This window comes from Antechinus flavipes, chromosome 6 (genome assembly GCF_016432865.1).
Source record: "Antechinus flavipes isolate AdamAnt ecotype Samford, QLD, Australia chromosome 6, AdamAnt_v2, whole genome shotgun sequence".
Taxonomy (NCBI): Eukaryota; Metazoa; Chordata; class Mammalia; order Dasyuromorphia; family Dasyuridae; genus Antechinus; species Antechinus flavipes.
Window position 1 is genome coordinate 36,200,907 of NC_067403.1, and position 15,025 is coordinate 36,215,931.

The window sequence follows — 15,025 nt, forward strand, 5'->3', positions numbered from 1 at the left end:
GCGCGGCCACCGCGCTTCCCGCCACGGCTTGCCCGCCCCACGCCTCGCGGCCGCCCGGACCCAAAAGGGGTGGGTCCGCAGAGATTCACCGGCCAGGCCCACAACAAGTTCTGCCGCTTCCCGCGCCGGCCCCCAGCTGCGGTCTGGGCGCAGCGGGCAGAGGGCGGGCGGTAGTGGGCAATGGGCGGCCGGGCCGCAGTGGGCAGAGGGGCGCAGCGGCCAAGCAGTCGTGGGCAGCAGGTGGCCAGGCGGCAGCGGGCAGTCCGGGCGCTCCAGGCTCGGCTCACACAGCTGGACTTTGCGCAATTGCTGCGCTGGCAAAACTCGGGCGCCGCTTTCCTTAAACCCCTGCTTCCTCTCACATGGGGATTGAATCCTCGGACTCTGTCCGAGCCTTGAGCAGTGCCACCTGCAGGTGACTCGCCACTATCGCCGGCCGGTCCTTCTGGAGACTGACAAGAATCAGGCTTGAAACAATCGTTTCTCACGCGCCCACTCCGTGCCCGGCATCATGCTGGCGCAGGAATACAAAGAAAGCAGAAGCGTTGGATCCTCGCTCTGTGAATGGTAAAGTGGGAAGGAACTGAGAAGTCATCCAATCCCACTCCTTTGGTTTCCAGACCAGGAAAGTGAGATTCCGAAAACTTGTGATTTGCTCAACAGAATTGACATTAGAACTCAGACTTTCACTGGTAAGTAAGGGAACGAGGGTGTTTTGGAGAACCAACAAATACCTACTATAGGAAAGAAACAACTTTGCTCGGGCAACCAAAAGGTTCTCCCTGGGTTTGTGGGATCACCTGCAGTTAGTAGCTCAAAGAGGGTTTAAGCAGCAGAAACCTCTTACTCCTCCTCCTGACATTCTGCTTAGTAGCCTGGCCTCCTGCTCTTAGAACCTCGCATGACAGTCTACAAGCTTTTGGCAAAGTCGTACAAGAGAAATTTGTCCACAGCCTAGCTGCCACCTATCTAATCAATAGCCTCTCCCAATCCTCAATTTCAGACCAACCATCTCTATAAAATGAATATTTGCAAACTTAAAATGTATTAAATTTTTAATTATCCCCATCAGAGAGTATGCCAGACCTTACCCAAGTTTTTTCTATGTTCAGTACTCCACTGGAGATTAGATCTCAAAAAGTGATAAAAATCCCCAATTCCATGCCAGCAGCCCACACACCCTCACTAACGAGGTGTTAGCTGACTAGAGTGGAAGATGGGCTACATTCCAATTAACCTTTAATTAAGAAAGAGATTGCTTCATATGTCTAGGTGGGTCTTTGTACTTTAATCATGAAATCCAGAGACTCATAAATTAAGGATGGTAAAGATAGCAACTGAGGAAGATAATCCAGGAATAATACTCAATTCCTGTTTTAGAGTGAAAATATCTGGGAAAAGACATGGGGGGAGGGGAGAACAAAGGGAAAATCCTTTGCTGGATCAGTATAAGAACTTTCCTTTTCTCTCAAAAAAAAAAAAAAAAAAAAAAAGGTTTTAAAATGCTTAACTAGTAAAGCCCCTAGGTTACTGTAACTTTTATCCAGAACTATTAGTGTAATGTATCTGTCTCTGTGGCTATAAAGTTTCAGATAGTTAACTGTTATATGTCAACTGAATAGTTTAGGTGTGTGAAGAAGGCTCAAAATCCACAGAGATGTACTTTGAAGTGTTACTTTTCAAATCAGACAGTGAGGGCTACGTTAAGAGGCAGGATGTAGGCAAATATAGATCTTCAGAGAGTTAACATACTTCAGTGAACAGAAGTAAAAACTGAATTCAGGATGTGGTTAATAACAACAACAAAAAGATTAAAAGCCAAATGTAATTGTTTATTTCTCATACAAAAAGATCATTACTTTTAACAGAAACAGAATAAATTTTAAATATAGAGGCTTTGTCAATTATATTTCTTAAAAAAAAAAGCATTTTGGGGACTTAGGCAAAGGACATAGCCAACAAGAGGCTCCCCCATTGTGGTGGGCAGTGTACCATTGCCAAAGGAAGTCATATAAATTGGATTTATCTCAATAGAATTGTGATTGTGTATATATATATATGGAGAGAGAGAAAAAGACTCAGATTCTAAGCAAATATATGTGCATATGTACTGAGGGAAAATTATGATTTTTATAATTATCAAAATATATATAATGAATATACCAATAATTTAGATTTCTCAAAGCTGCCTTTTCCAGCTTAGGAGTCAGTCTACAATCCAGCTTGAAATGATCAATCAATTCTTAACAATATTCTCTTGTATATGTATGTTAAATGAAATAAAACAAAAATTGCAGAAGTTGTTCCTGTCAGAAAACTTTAGTCCTGTTCCCCCAAGTAAGGATCCACAGTACAGTAAACTGAAATTGTCCTGCATTTGTGGACTTGTCATGGGAAATCACACAGGCCCTGAAATTGATTGTCTTGTAATCTATCTTCCCCATCCTTTCCCATTTATGATTTGTATATAAAATCTCTACCTTTCCTACAATAGAAAGAACTCTCCTGCCCAGTAGAATTTCGAGTTTTCAAACTGAATTCCTCACTCTGAAAATGATTAATTTGCCATTTGATTTCTAAAACTTGTCTCTGCTTTGTGTGGCTCCAGTTTTCCCACACTTTAGAGACCAAGACAATAAAATTCTGTTAAGATTAATTGTTGGCAGCTGTGCTACATATGCAACATCCTTCAGGTATGAATTTATTTGAATTTAATGTGGAAGGGACAGCTAGGTGGCCCAATAAATAGAGCATCAACCCTGAAGTTAGGAGGATCTGGGTTCAAATTTGACCTCAGACACTTAACACTTCTTAACTGTGTAACCCTGGGCACTTAAATTCAATTGCCTCAGCCAAAAAACACACACACACACATATATATATATATACATACATACACACACATATATAACGTTACATATATAATATATAATAATATATTAAAATGTATAAATAAATTTAATGTGGACATTATTATAAATTCATTTAGCAATCATGTATTCATTGCCTACTTTAGGCAAAATATCATGGTATATGTATTGGATAGCTTTGTCTGTCTATACACACACACATATACACAGATACACATATGTGTGTGTTTGTGTATATATCTATGTTATATATTTCTGTAGGCTTTCATGTGCTGGTAAATTATTAACCACCAATTCTCTAAAAGAAATGTGTATTCTATACTTTCAAATTTAATTTATATTCCTAATATTTTCTTCATCACTTTCTTAAGTCTAAATAATCAAGAAAACAATGAAGTGAGCCCTGATTTGTAGGTTTGCCTATTTCCAAGCTGTAAATGTTCACAATAAAAATTTAATAACCAACTCTGATTAAAAGTGGCTCCAACACACCCCTCCATATACTTATAACCATAATAGGAATAGTCATACATAGTGCCTGCCCTCAGGAATTTTACAAGAAACATATATTTGACTTCCTTTATATGATTTTCCCAGGTTGGTACGATAAATATAAAGACAATTAAATTATAATTTAAGCAAAGTTTGTCTTTGCCACATCCCTCCCACTCTCCCTTCTTCCTCCCCCTCCCTTTCTTTTTTGTCCCCCCCTCCTCACCCCACCCTTCCTTTCTTTCTTTCTTTCACTTTCTCCCATCCCTTATTTTATTCATTTTTGGAATCCCTTGGCTTTATGATCCCATTGAATCATTCCAAGTGTATTTACTTGTATAACGTGTTGCCTCCTTTCTACTGACCTGCCACTGTAAAGTGTAATTCCTTTTTCTAATGTCACTGGTAGCTAGTCTTTAATAAACTCCCTGTATAGTAGGCATTTGATAATGTTTTTTGAATTAAAGGAGTCTCATAGCTCATCTACTTCCACCTCCTCATTATAGAGGTAAGAAAAGTGAAACTCCCTAAAATTGTTCTTAGAGCCCTTTAGCCAAGGCTCCTGGTTCTAGGTAAGACCCCCTTGTTCAGCATTTCTGTTTTGTTAATGGTCTAAGGAGTTCTCTGATCCGGGTGAAGCTGTAGAAATACAAGGTAAAGGATACCAGCTCTACTCTAACAGTTCAATATTATCAACTGAAACTCCATGTTTCTGGCACCAGCTGCCAAGGGTATGATGAGGTTTGAAAGGAATTTGTTCACACCAACATAAGTATCAAGCTGGCTCAAGGGAGTTCTTATTCTGGAAGGGAAGCAAGGTTGCAAAAAGAAAAAAAGAAAAGAAAAAAGTAGTATTTGTTTTGTTTTGTTTTTTTAACCTAAGGGCTTTCTTGTTTGGGGGGGTTTCCTGGCTGGGAGTGGCTCAGCATCATTAATAGAGCAGAGATAACCCTAGGAACTGGCAAACTCCCAAAAGGACTAGAACTCTCCTTGTGAGGAAAAAAAAAAATCTAATGAGCAATATCAGCCACAAAAAGAACACAAAGATATTTCATTTATTTTGTTACTTGAGCCCTTAACTTTGCCAAGGAAGTTTTTCAAGCAATCTTTCTTTTTTACCCAGTTTATATTTAAGTTGGGGTGATAAAATGTTTTTAATTACCACCACCATGCCTTTGCAATCGGCACCAAGACTATGAAATTTACCTTAAAGTTTGACCTAGTAAAAGTGGAAGGCAGAGGTAGAATTGATAAAGGCAGCAGTCCCGCCAAGCTTTTCCTCTATTCCCTTCCAAATAACTTACAGAAAAGTTTAATCAAATTCTGCAGCAACACAGACAACAAAAGATTGAGGGGAGACATTTTCTAGCCCAAGATCGGAGGAGATCAGCAGGAGACATCTGTGACTTCAGGGTAGACACCACCCCAGAGTATACATGATGACCTCATTGATGGGTTTTAGAGGTGCGTAGGGCAACAGCAGTAGTAGCTTTGGGAACTCTCAGCCCAGAGATGTTCAAGGGATTGAACAAATGGTCAGAAAGAGATTACAGAATACTCTGAACTGACGCGGAGCACAGAACCAGGTAGGTACTCTTTGGCAACTCCATTGCCTGTGTGAAATTCTAGTTTGTGGGTCCAGGGCAGAGAAGAGCATTTTTAATCCATCATAAGGGAGGGCCACAGTTCCAAGGCAGAGAGGAACATTTACACTTGTAGCTACAAGAGCACAGGAGACCTGAATATGATACCAAGGCTGTGAGGAGTCCTAGCATTTGTGGCTATAGGAGAGCCCAGGACCTATCTGGCCTGGAGAGCAGTGATCACATTTCACTAGAGAAAATGTCATTTTGGAAGTACCAAAAATCCTTTGAAATAGTTGTGAAAAGAGCAGCATGAAAAAGCCTAAAGCTTGGGACAATGCCTCTCCATCCCAAGGTAGCAGAGCCCAACTTTAACATAATGTTCAAAGTCATAAAATTGATTGTAAAAATAAGCACATAGAATAAAAAAGAAACATCATCAAAAGCTATTGTGGTTTCAAGGAAGATCAAGACACAACTCAGAAGATAACAATGTGAAAATAAGTATGAGCAAAGTCTCAAAGAAAAATGCAGATTAGACACCAAGCCCAACAAGAATTTCTGGAAAAGCTAAAGAGAAAAGAGTAGTAGAGGAAGAATTGAAAAAAGAAATGGGAGTAATGCTATAGAATTATGAAAAGAGAACAATCTGATTAAAAAAGGCTACATATATAGAAGAAAATAACAATTAAAAAATAGAATTGGCCAAATGATGGCAAAAGAGGCACAAAAATACAGTGAAGAAAATAATTTGAATTTGACAAAAAACAATAAAACAAAGTAAAAAGAATTTTAAAATAGAAAAAAAATGTTAGATATATCATCAGAAAAATAGATCAAGGAGAGATCATTTAAGAATTATTGGTGTTTCAGCAATATTACTCAATATTGTTTTAGAACATTCAAAATACCTACTCAGTATAAAGTACCTTAATTGAACACCTGCCAAAACAGACACAGGAATTATATGAACACAAATGTAAAACACTTTTAATATTTTATATATAACATATTTGTAAACTCAGATCTAAGTAATATTTATTGTTCATGGATAGGTAAAGCCAGTATAATTTTAAAAATAAAGTTATACCTAACTAATCCTTACTCAATGTCCTTCAAATTAAATTACTAAAAAAAAAACTTACTGAGTTAGACAAAATAATAACAAAGTTAATTTGGAAGAATAAAAGGTCAAGAACTTCAAAGAAACCACAGGAAAAAAAAAGATGTGAAGGAAATAGACTGAGCAGTATCAGACCTTAAACTATATTATGAGGTGAGAGAGCATTGTTAAAGTGTAAAAAGAATAATTTCAATTATTTTAAATTAAATTTTTCTTATATAAATAAAACTTATGTAGCCAAGAATAGAAGTAATGTGGGAAAATGTGGTGGGTGGGGGAACTTTCCTTGGCAATTTCTCAGATAGAATATGATTGGGTTGGAATATTGCTATGGTATAGTAAATGATGAGCAAGTTGGAAAAACATGGAAAGACTTAGAGTTATGAAAAAAAGATGTCATTCACCTTCAGAAAAACAGATGATAGGAGGAAATAAACATATTACAGTCTTATAGATATGTGTATGTATATATATATATATTTGTAGGTCTATATGTTTGTATATATATGTATATGGTATATATACATACATTTATATTTCTATACTTAATTCTGACTTTTAGGAAAGTGGGGGGAGAGGGGAAACACAAAAAGTACATAGCAGAGAACAAAAGAAAACCAACAGAGAAATAAAGGAAAACGAGTCAGTTGTGAAAACAAGTCTAATATTATATAGGTTTTCTTGAAATTAAAATTTATTGTTTTATTTGAATTGTCTTTTATGGTCTGCTGTATACATGGCAATGCTCTTTTCCCCACCTTTTTTAATTTTACATCTAAGTTTAAAATTAAAAAATTACCCCCAAAAAGGAATTATTGTATTACCTAAAAACAATGGTCAAAGAACTTAGACATCATATTTTTAAAAATTACAAAGAAAAAATGTCTCAATATCTTGGTTTCAGAAGGTAAAATATAAATTGAAAAAAACAAAACAAAAACAAATTACCTCCTGAAACACATCCAGAAGTGAAAATTCTCAAGATTAAAAAACCAAATTCCAGGATTCCTGGTCAAGAAGGAAATATTGCAAGCAACCAGAAAGAAATCATTCAAATATCATAGGGCCACAATCAGGATCACACACCACTGAGGAGCTTCTATGTTAAAGGCTTTTACAATATTCCAAGTCAAGAAGCTAGAATTTTTTTTTTTTTGCTTTAAGTTTTAATGTTTATTTCTCCAAGATAGCATAGCCTGCCCTCTCCTTGGATAAATTTTACGAGCTAGTTTTCTGCTACTTCTAGTTTTAAATTTTAACCATGTTCTGATGACAAGGAATGCTGCTTAAATACTCTAGTCCAACAAAGAGTTATGATCACAAAATAATCTTTATGCATTCTACAGTGTTTCAGAATTACCAGTTGATTTTTAAACACCAAGTAGATAACGATGCTAATGGTGGCTAATCTGGTATGTTTCTTATAGCAAATCGCTGATCGTGCAATACGTTTGCTAGAAGGGGAAGACACAGGGTTTCCTACAATGAGCCACCTTATAAAGAGTTCTCCTTTTTGTACAGATTTATTGGTGCCACATTTAAGTTAGTGTGCAGAACATCAAAACTGAGCTATTTTTCCAGTTTATAAAAACCACTTGCATTTCTTTTCTGCAAGTTTAGAAATACAAAGCTTTCTCCCTAAAATGGCTCAAAATAGATTGTTCATAGCTGCCTACATCTAAGATTAAAAGATTCTAAAACAATTGAACAGATTCAGCATATTATTAAAGGTGTTCTCACCATTACTTGATTTGTACATCTATTCACAACTCATCATCGGTTTTTATTCGGCAGTACATATGTACCAAGTTCCATTTTAGAAGTTTCCCTATCGTTTTCATAGAAAACAAAGTTTGAAAGCAAGTGACATTTAAATACAGCATGGGATTCTACCATAACTGAAAACTTTTTTCTTTTTTTCTTCTTTACAGGACTCAACAAAATCTAAACCTGAACTAGGCTATAGAGTATTACCACATGCAAAGAGAAGAAGCTAGAATTACAACCAAGAAGAATTTGCCCAGCAAATTTTCAATATTTATTTAATAAAATAGAGGACTCTCAAATGTTCTTGATCAAAAGACTAGAGTTGAATAGAAAATTGGACATTCAAGCACAAGGCTCTAAAGAAGCCTTTTTAAAAAGGCATATAAGAAAAAGAAATCATAAAACACTTAAAAGGTGAAAATGTTTATGTTCCTATATGGAAAAGATGTCTCCTAAGAATTTTATCATTATTAGGACAGTTAGAAGTAGTCTGCTTAGATAGAAGTTATGGATGTAATGTGTTTATATTGGGATAATCTCCTAAAAAATAATTCAAAAGAGAGAGGGGCAGCTAGGTAGCACAGTGGATAGAGCACCAGCCCTAAAACCAGCAGGACCTGAGTTCAAATCTGATCTCAGACACTTAATCCTTCCTAGCTGTGTGACCTTGGGCAAGGCAATTAACCCTAATTACCTTAGCAAAGAAAAAAGAATGCACTGGGGAGAAGGGGGAAGGGAGAGGGAAAATGAGGGAAATTATCTCACATAAAAAAGACATGCAAAGAAGGGCTTTTACAATGGAGAGGAAAATGAAGGAGGTGGCAGGTAATACTTAAATCTCTTTCTCATGAGAATTGATTCAAAGACTATATATATAGTCTTCCCTTAGTATATATATACTAAGTCACATATAGTAATAAATCATATCCCATAGGAGGGAAAGAAATAAGGAAAATAAGGATGAGGAAAATGGTAAAATGGAAGATGGATTAAGGGAGACTGTGGTCAAAAACAAAACAGACTTTTGAGGAAGAACCAAGTAAAAAGAAAGATAAGCAGAAGACAATAGAATGGAGGGAAATCCACAGTTATTATTACTGTGAATGGGAATGAGATGAATTCACCCATAAAATGGAAGCAGATGCCTAAATGTATTAGGATAGTATTGTGCCTTGAGAAATGAGGCATTTAATTTATCAGGATTTAGAAAAACCTGAGATTTGTAGGAATTGATATAGAGTGAAGTGAGTAAATAGAACCAAAAAACAGTTTATATGATCATATTTAAAAAACAACTTTCAAAGAATTAAAAACTTCAATCAATTAACTAATCATGACTTCAGAAAACTAATAATAAAGTATTATTCCAATTTTGGGAGAAAATGCACAGACATGCATTTTTAGATATAGTCAATGTGTTGATTTACTTTGACTATAGTTATTTATTCCAAAGGAAGGCTTCTGGGGGAGGAGAGAAAATGAATTGGTAAGTACTGAAAATGATATTAGAAATAGAATGAAAGATTAAAAATTCAAAGAAGAGCAGAAATCCACAATTTCATATAAAATTCTCTTCTGTTCTTATTGAAATATTTATGTTTATTGATGTTTGCTAAGTTCATAATAATATTTTTAAGAAAAGGTGCTTGCTATGTGACGCTGTCACATGATTTCTAAATCACTTAACCTTTACAAACCTCAGTTTCCCCAAATATGAATTAGAGATAATAATATTTTTGCCTCTTATCTCAGATTCTTATAAAGAAGAACTTTATAAAACTTAAAAGTGCCATAAAATGTGAATTATTATATTTGATTTGAACATTTAGGGGGCAGCTACAGGACACTATTCTCTGCTGGGTATACACAAAGATACAATACATAACCTCTCCTTTCTTCACTGAGAAAGGAAGACTTGCTTATCGTAGCTAACATTTATATAGTCTAGCACATTACAGATTGTAAAACACTTTACAGATGTTATCTCATTTTATTCTTACAACAATCACAGGAGGTAGATGCTATTATCATTCCTGTTTTTATACATGAAGAAACAGTTTAAGAGATTTGCCAAGGTCCTGGAGCTAGTAAATGTGGGAGGCAGTGAATTCTAGTCTTACTGCCTCTAAATCCCCTACTCTGGTTACCGGAATACTTTGAACAACAGTTCCTGGTGTGTTAAGGGGGCCGCAAGGGACCGACCAATCTAACTGAAACAGAAAGTTTGTGCAGACCAGTGGTGAGAGATTAAGTAGATGGGAGGCAGATCATAGTCAATTTTACTTTAACTAGTATTTATTGAATTTTTAAATATTTAATATTATTAAATTTAATTTTTAGTTTTATTAAATATTATTTAATTTTAATTTAATAAATTGATAAATAATAATAAATTTAATTTAATATTAATTAATTATATATTCCCGTGCTTGTGTTGAGTGATATGGCCGTACCAAGCATGAAGAGGTATAATACATGTTCCATGTCCTCAGATTCAATACTTTCTTGAGGCCTTAGCCTTTTCTACATGAAAACAGATGCTCTAATAGGTTACGCAAATAACTCAGATGATGCTAATATGTCAGCTATTTATCTCTACTTTTTTTTTTTTTTTGCTGAGGCAATTGGTATTAAGTGACTTGCCCAGGGTCACACAGCTAAGAAGTGTTAAGTTCAGATTTGAACTCAGGTCCTCCTGACTTCAGGGCTGGCGCTATGTTCACCTATCTGCCCCATCCCTACTTTATATACTGAAATTATGTCTAAACTTTGGGCAATTTTCAGGGTCAAGAAGCTATTCAATGTGCCATCCCCATTCATTACCAACCCCTGTTTAATAGACTATGTCTTGCATAGGAGTCTGATTTCTTTCCTATTTGATGATTTTTCAGCTATATAGAATTCTGGGATAGTCTACTTAAAATTTGCTCAAGAATAGACTTAAAGAATATTGCTAACGGGAATTCCAGACACTGGGGCAGGCTAGTGGGGATGTTTCATTTGATCAATGAGATGACTCCTACTCTCATATCCAATCGTCAAGTCACATTGGGTGTTGATATACTTATTAATGTTGCCCTCAGAGTATGTTCTTCCTTATCAAAACAAAGATGATTTCATTTTAGTGATATGAGTTACGTACGTCTATGAGTTTCTATCTGTGTCATGTAGAAACTACGTAAGTGGGGTTTTTTTTACTTGCAAGGAGCAAGGATTGAAAGTGGAAGTGAGGGTGCTTGTATGAATTGATATAGACTGAAATGAGCAAAACTAGAACTATCTAATAATAACAGTATAAAGGCAAATAACTTTGAAAGACTCCAGAACTCTCATCAGTCACCAACTACTATTCCAAAGTACTCAGAATGAAACATGATCTACATCTTCCGGTATAGAAGTGATAGTTTTAGGATGCCCTTTGAGGCATTTATTTTTGAATATGATTAATGTGGGAATTCGTTTTCCTTCATTATGCATATTTATAATCTGAGTGTTTTCTTCCCTCCCCACCCCCATTGGTGAGGGATAAAGAAGGGAGATAGATTTTTGTTCACTGAAAAATAAAGTAAAATTTTAAAATGTTTAAATATAGATGTGGGATATTTCAATAAAAGCCTCATTTCCAAAATGTATAGGAAACTGATTCAAACTTATAAGAATCAAAGCAATTCCCCAGTTGGCAAATGGTCATTGGATATATACAAGAAATTTTCAAAGGATGAAATTTGTTGGGTTATCATATAATATTGCAGTTATTGTGTACAGTGTTCTCCCGGTTCTGCTCGCTTCTTCTGTGCACAACATTTCATGTAAGTCCAGGTTTTTCTGAAATCTGCCTGCTCATCATTTCTTATAGAAAAATAATATTCCATTACATTCCTATTCCACAACTTGTCCAACCATTCCCCAATTGATGGGCATTCCCTCGATTTCCAATTCTTTGTCACGGTAAAAAGAGCTGCAGTAGCAAGATAACTGTATAAATATGTATACGTATATTGCATTTAACATATACTTTAACATATTTAACATGATAGGGATTGCTTGCCATCTGGGAGGAGAGGATGAAAGGAGGGAGGGGAAAAGTCGGAACAGAAGTGAGTGCAAGGGATAATGTTGTAAAAAAAAAAAAAAAAATTACCCAGGCATGGGTTCTGTCAATAAAAAGTTATAATAAAAAAAAAAAAAAGAAAGCTAACATATTTAACATGTATTGGTCTACCTGCCATCTAGGGTAGGAGGGAAAAAGTTGGAACAGAAGGTTTTGCAAAGGTCAATGCTGAAAAAATTACCCATGCATATGTCTTGTAAATAAAAGGATATAATAAATTTTAAAAGAGTTGCAATAAACATTTTTATATATGTAGGTCCTTTATCCTTTTTTATTATGTCTTTGGAATATAGATGTAGTAATGACATTGGATCAAAGGATGTGCAGAGTTTGATTGCCCTTTGGGCAGATCCAAATTGATCTCCAGAATGATTGGATCAGAAATTGCATGATTTTAAAAATTTTACTTACACAAAATTAAGTTGACCTGTACTGTGGCTATAAAAGCTGCTTAATCATGTGGGGAAAGAATGAATTTGAACTCAAAGGTTGTAGGTTTGAATCCAAATCTTGACACTTGTTATTTGTATGACTTTGAGTGAAGTACTTCCATCTCTTTGGACTATAATAAAGAAGTTGGACTAATCGCTAAAGGAACTTCCAAATCTACTATAATCCTAGTCTCAAACTAAGGAATCGGGATTATAGATTTGTTTCTGAGTATGGTCACAAGGATGTATATTTTTTAAAATCCCTGACACTCTATCTGAGAAGTAGGTTTTTATGCACATTTCCAAAAGAAGGAGGCTGGAGGAGAGGAGAAAAAACATTTTTTTCTAAAATCAGATGAAAATAATATAAAATGAAATCTTAGCCTACTATTGAGGTCTGGTTGGAACCCAAACTGCACATTCTCATATGAGTATGGATTAGGGCAGAAAGAACAAAGGAATATAGCAAGCATTATAACATATTTATCATTCCCTAGGAGATGGGGAGAGAGACAAAAAGACAGAATAAAAGAGGAAGGAGGGGAACAGCAAAACTTAATTGAAGTGGAAGGAAGATTCACTTGAATTAATGAAAAATCTGAATCGTAACATTCTTGTAAAAAAATCTAATCTGATAAATTTATATAAATATGGATAGAGTATCTAGAGTATCTAGAGCATATTCTATATACTCCAGCCAAACTGGCCTACTTTTTCTTCAAATTCAACATCTCTGATTCCTAATCTCTCTATCTTTGCATCATATAGCCTCCACAGCCTTCCCTCATCTCTTTTCCATCTCTTAAAATTCTTACCTTCTTTCCAGGCTCACTTCTAGCACTTCTGATCTGTCCCTCGTCACTTGTTAGTGCCTTCTCTTTCCTGGAATGTCCTTGTTTTATGTGTCTCTGTGAATATTCTCTCTCCCAGACACAATAAAAATAGAAGTTCCTTAATGACTGGGGAAGGAGCGGGGGGGGGGGGGGGGGGGGGGGGGGGGGGGGGGGGGGAGGGGGTTAATTTCTTTATATATTCACAATTATATTTCTTGCATGTTATAGGTGCCCAATCATTGTTTCAGTCAAAGGGTCGAGGTCTCCCACTGCATCCAGAGCCATCTCAAGCCAATCCTGATCTGTATCTGACCACTGGACCCAGATGGAGTCTGGAGCAGAAAGTGAGGCAATGGATCTTGCACAGCCCTCCCTCACTTAGCATCATTCTCTGATATCACAGTGTTCTTCAAGAAAAATGGGAAAATAAGTGCCCAATAAGCATTTGATGAATTGAATATAGTCTTGAAAAATAAGAGGAAAACTGATTGGGAAAAACTACCAAGTTTTGCCTTAGTTTATGCTTAAAGAAGCAATTCAAGAAGAAATAAATAAATGTGTTTAAATTCCATATGCACATTTCTTCAGGAAATATACAAAGTTGTAACCTCCAACTTCACCAATACTAAGGCAGAGAGCATCAAAACCCATATTCCCTGAGCCATGTCAGCTTTTCTCTCCTCAGTAAGCCAGAGGTTTCTCACCTTACAATATTCTTTCACTGAATGTCATCATTGAAGGAGGCAAACCAAGCAAAGGGCCCCAACTAAGAAAGAGGAAGAGGTTTAGACCAATACAGCTTTTTATAGTTAGCTCTTTTCCAGCTCCACAACTGCAGCCAGCCAGAGAAGTCACTGTTTACCACATGAGGAGCAGACAAGAACCACCTACAGAGTGTCTATGCATGCTTCAGCCTTTCCAAGTCACTGCCATTTGATATTATTTCACGTTTCCTGAAAACAAGCTCTTCAGTCTATCTGAGCATGTCGAAATCCTCTGCTCTGGACTGTAAGGAGTTTTAAACTTAGAATAAGGTGAACATTTGACAAATGCTTTTTCATTCACTCATGCTACTCATTTATTCATTAATTCTATATAAGGACATATAAGCACATGAATTGAAAAACAAAAAACATTTAATTTAAAATGAATAATGAGGTAAATGGAAATTAATCAAATCAGATGTTTCCTGAATCCATACCGAAATGAGATTCTTCCTCACTCCTAGAGAAATGCTAGCCAACTAATTATTTCACATCCTCAGTATAGTGAGAATTATTTCAACTAGCTTATAGAGTTGCAGGATATAAAATAAACCCACACAAATGATCAGCATATTGCCAGCAAAGTTCAGCAGGAAGAGATAGAAAGAGAAATCCCATTTAAAATAACTGTAGACAATATAAAATACTTTAAAGTATTTTTGCCATCTGGCAAAACAAACCTGGGAACTTTTATGAATACAGTTATAGTTTATACAATTTACTTTTCATATAAATAAAAGTCAGATCTAAACAACAGGGGAAATATTAATTGCTCATGGATAAGATGAACCAATAAAGTAAAAGTAACTATTTTACTCAAATTTATTTATTTATTCAATACCATACCAATCAAATCCTCCCCCCCTCAAAAAAAAATTAAAAAGAGTTAGAAAAAAATAACAAAATTCATCTGGAAGAATTAAAGGTCAAGAATATCAAGGGAATCAATGAAAATAAAATCTGAAGGTGGCCTAGCAATATCAGATCTTTAAAATAAAAAAATAAAAAAAGCCAAAACCAGCAAATTGCTTTATAAATTATCAAAATATTC

General features: G+C 35.6%; 1 long non-coding RNA gene across 1 annotated transcript; it reads left to right on the forward strand.

Moving 5' to 3' along the window:
• The first annotated feature begins 5 nt into the window (after positions 1-5).
• Positions 6-14,795, forward strand: LOC127542034 (uncharacterized). The gene is made up of 3 exons (XR_007948525.1): positions 6-692; positions 8,000-9,321; positions 13,439-14,795. It is a non-coding gene; the product is annotated as an uncharacterized LOC127542034 (long non-coding RNA).
• Positions 14,796-15,025: the final 230 nt, after the last annotated feature.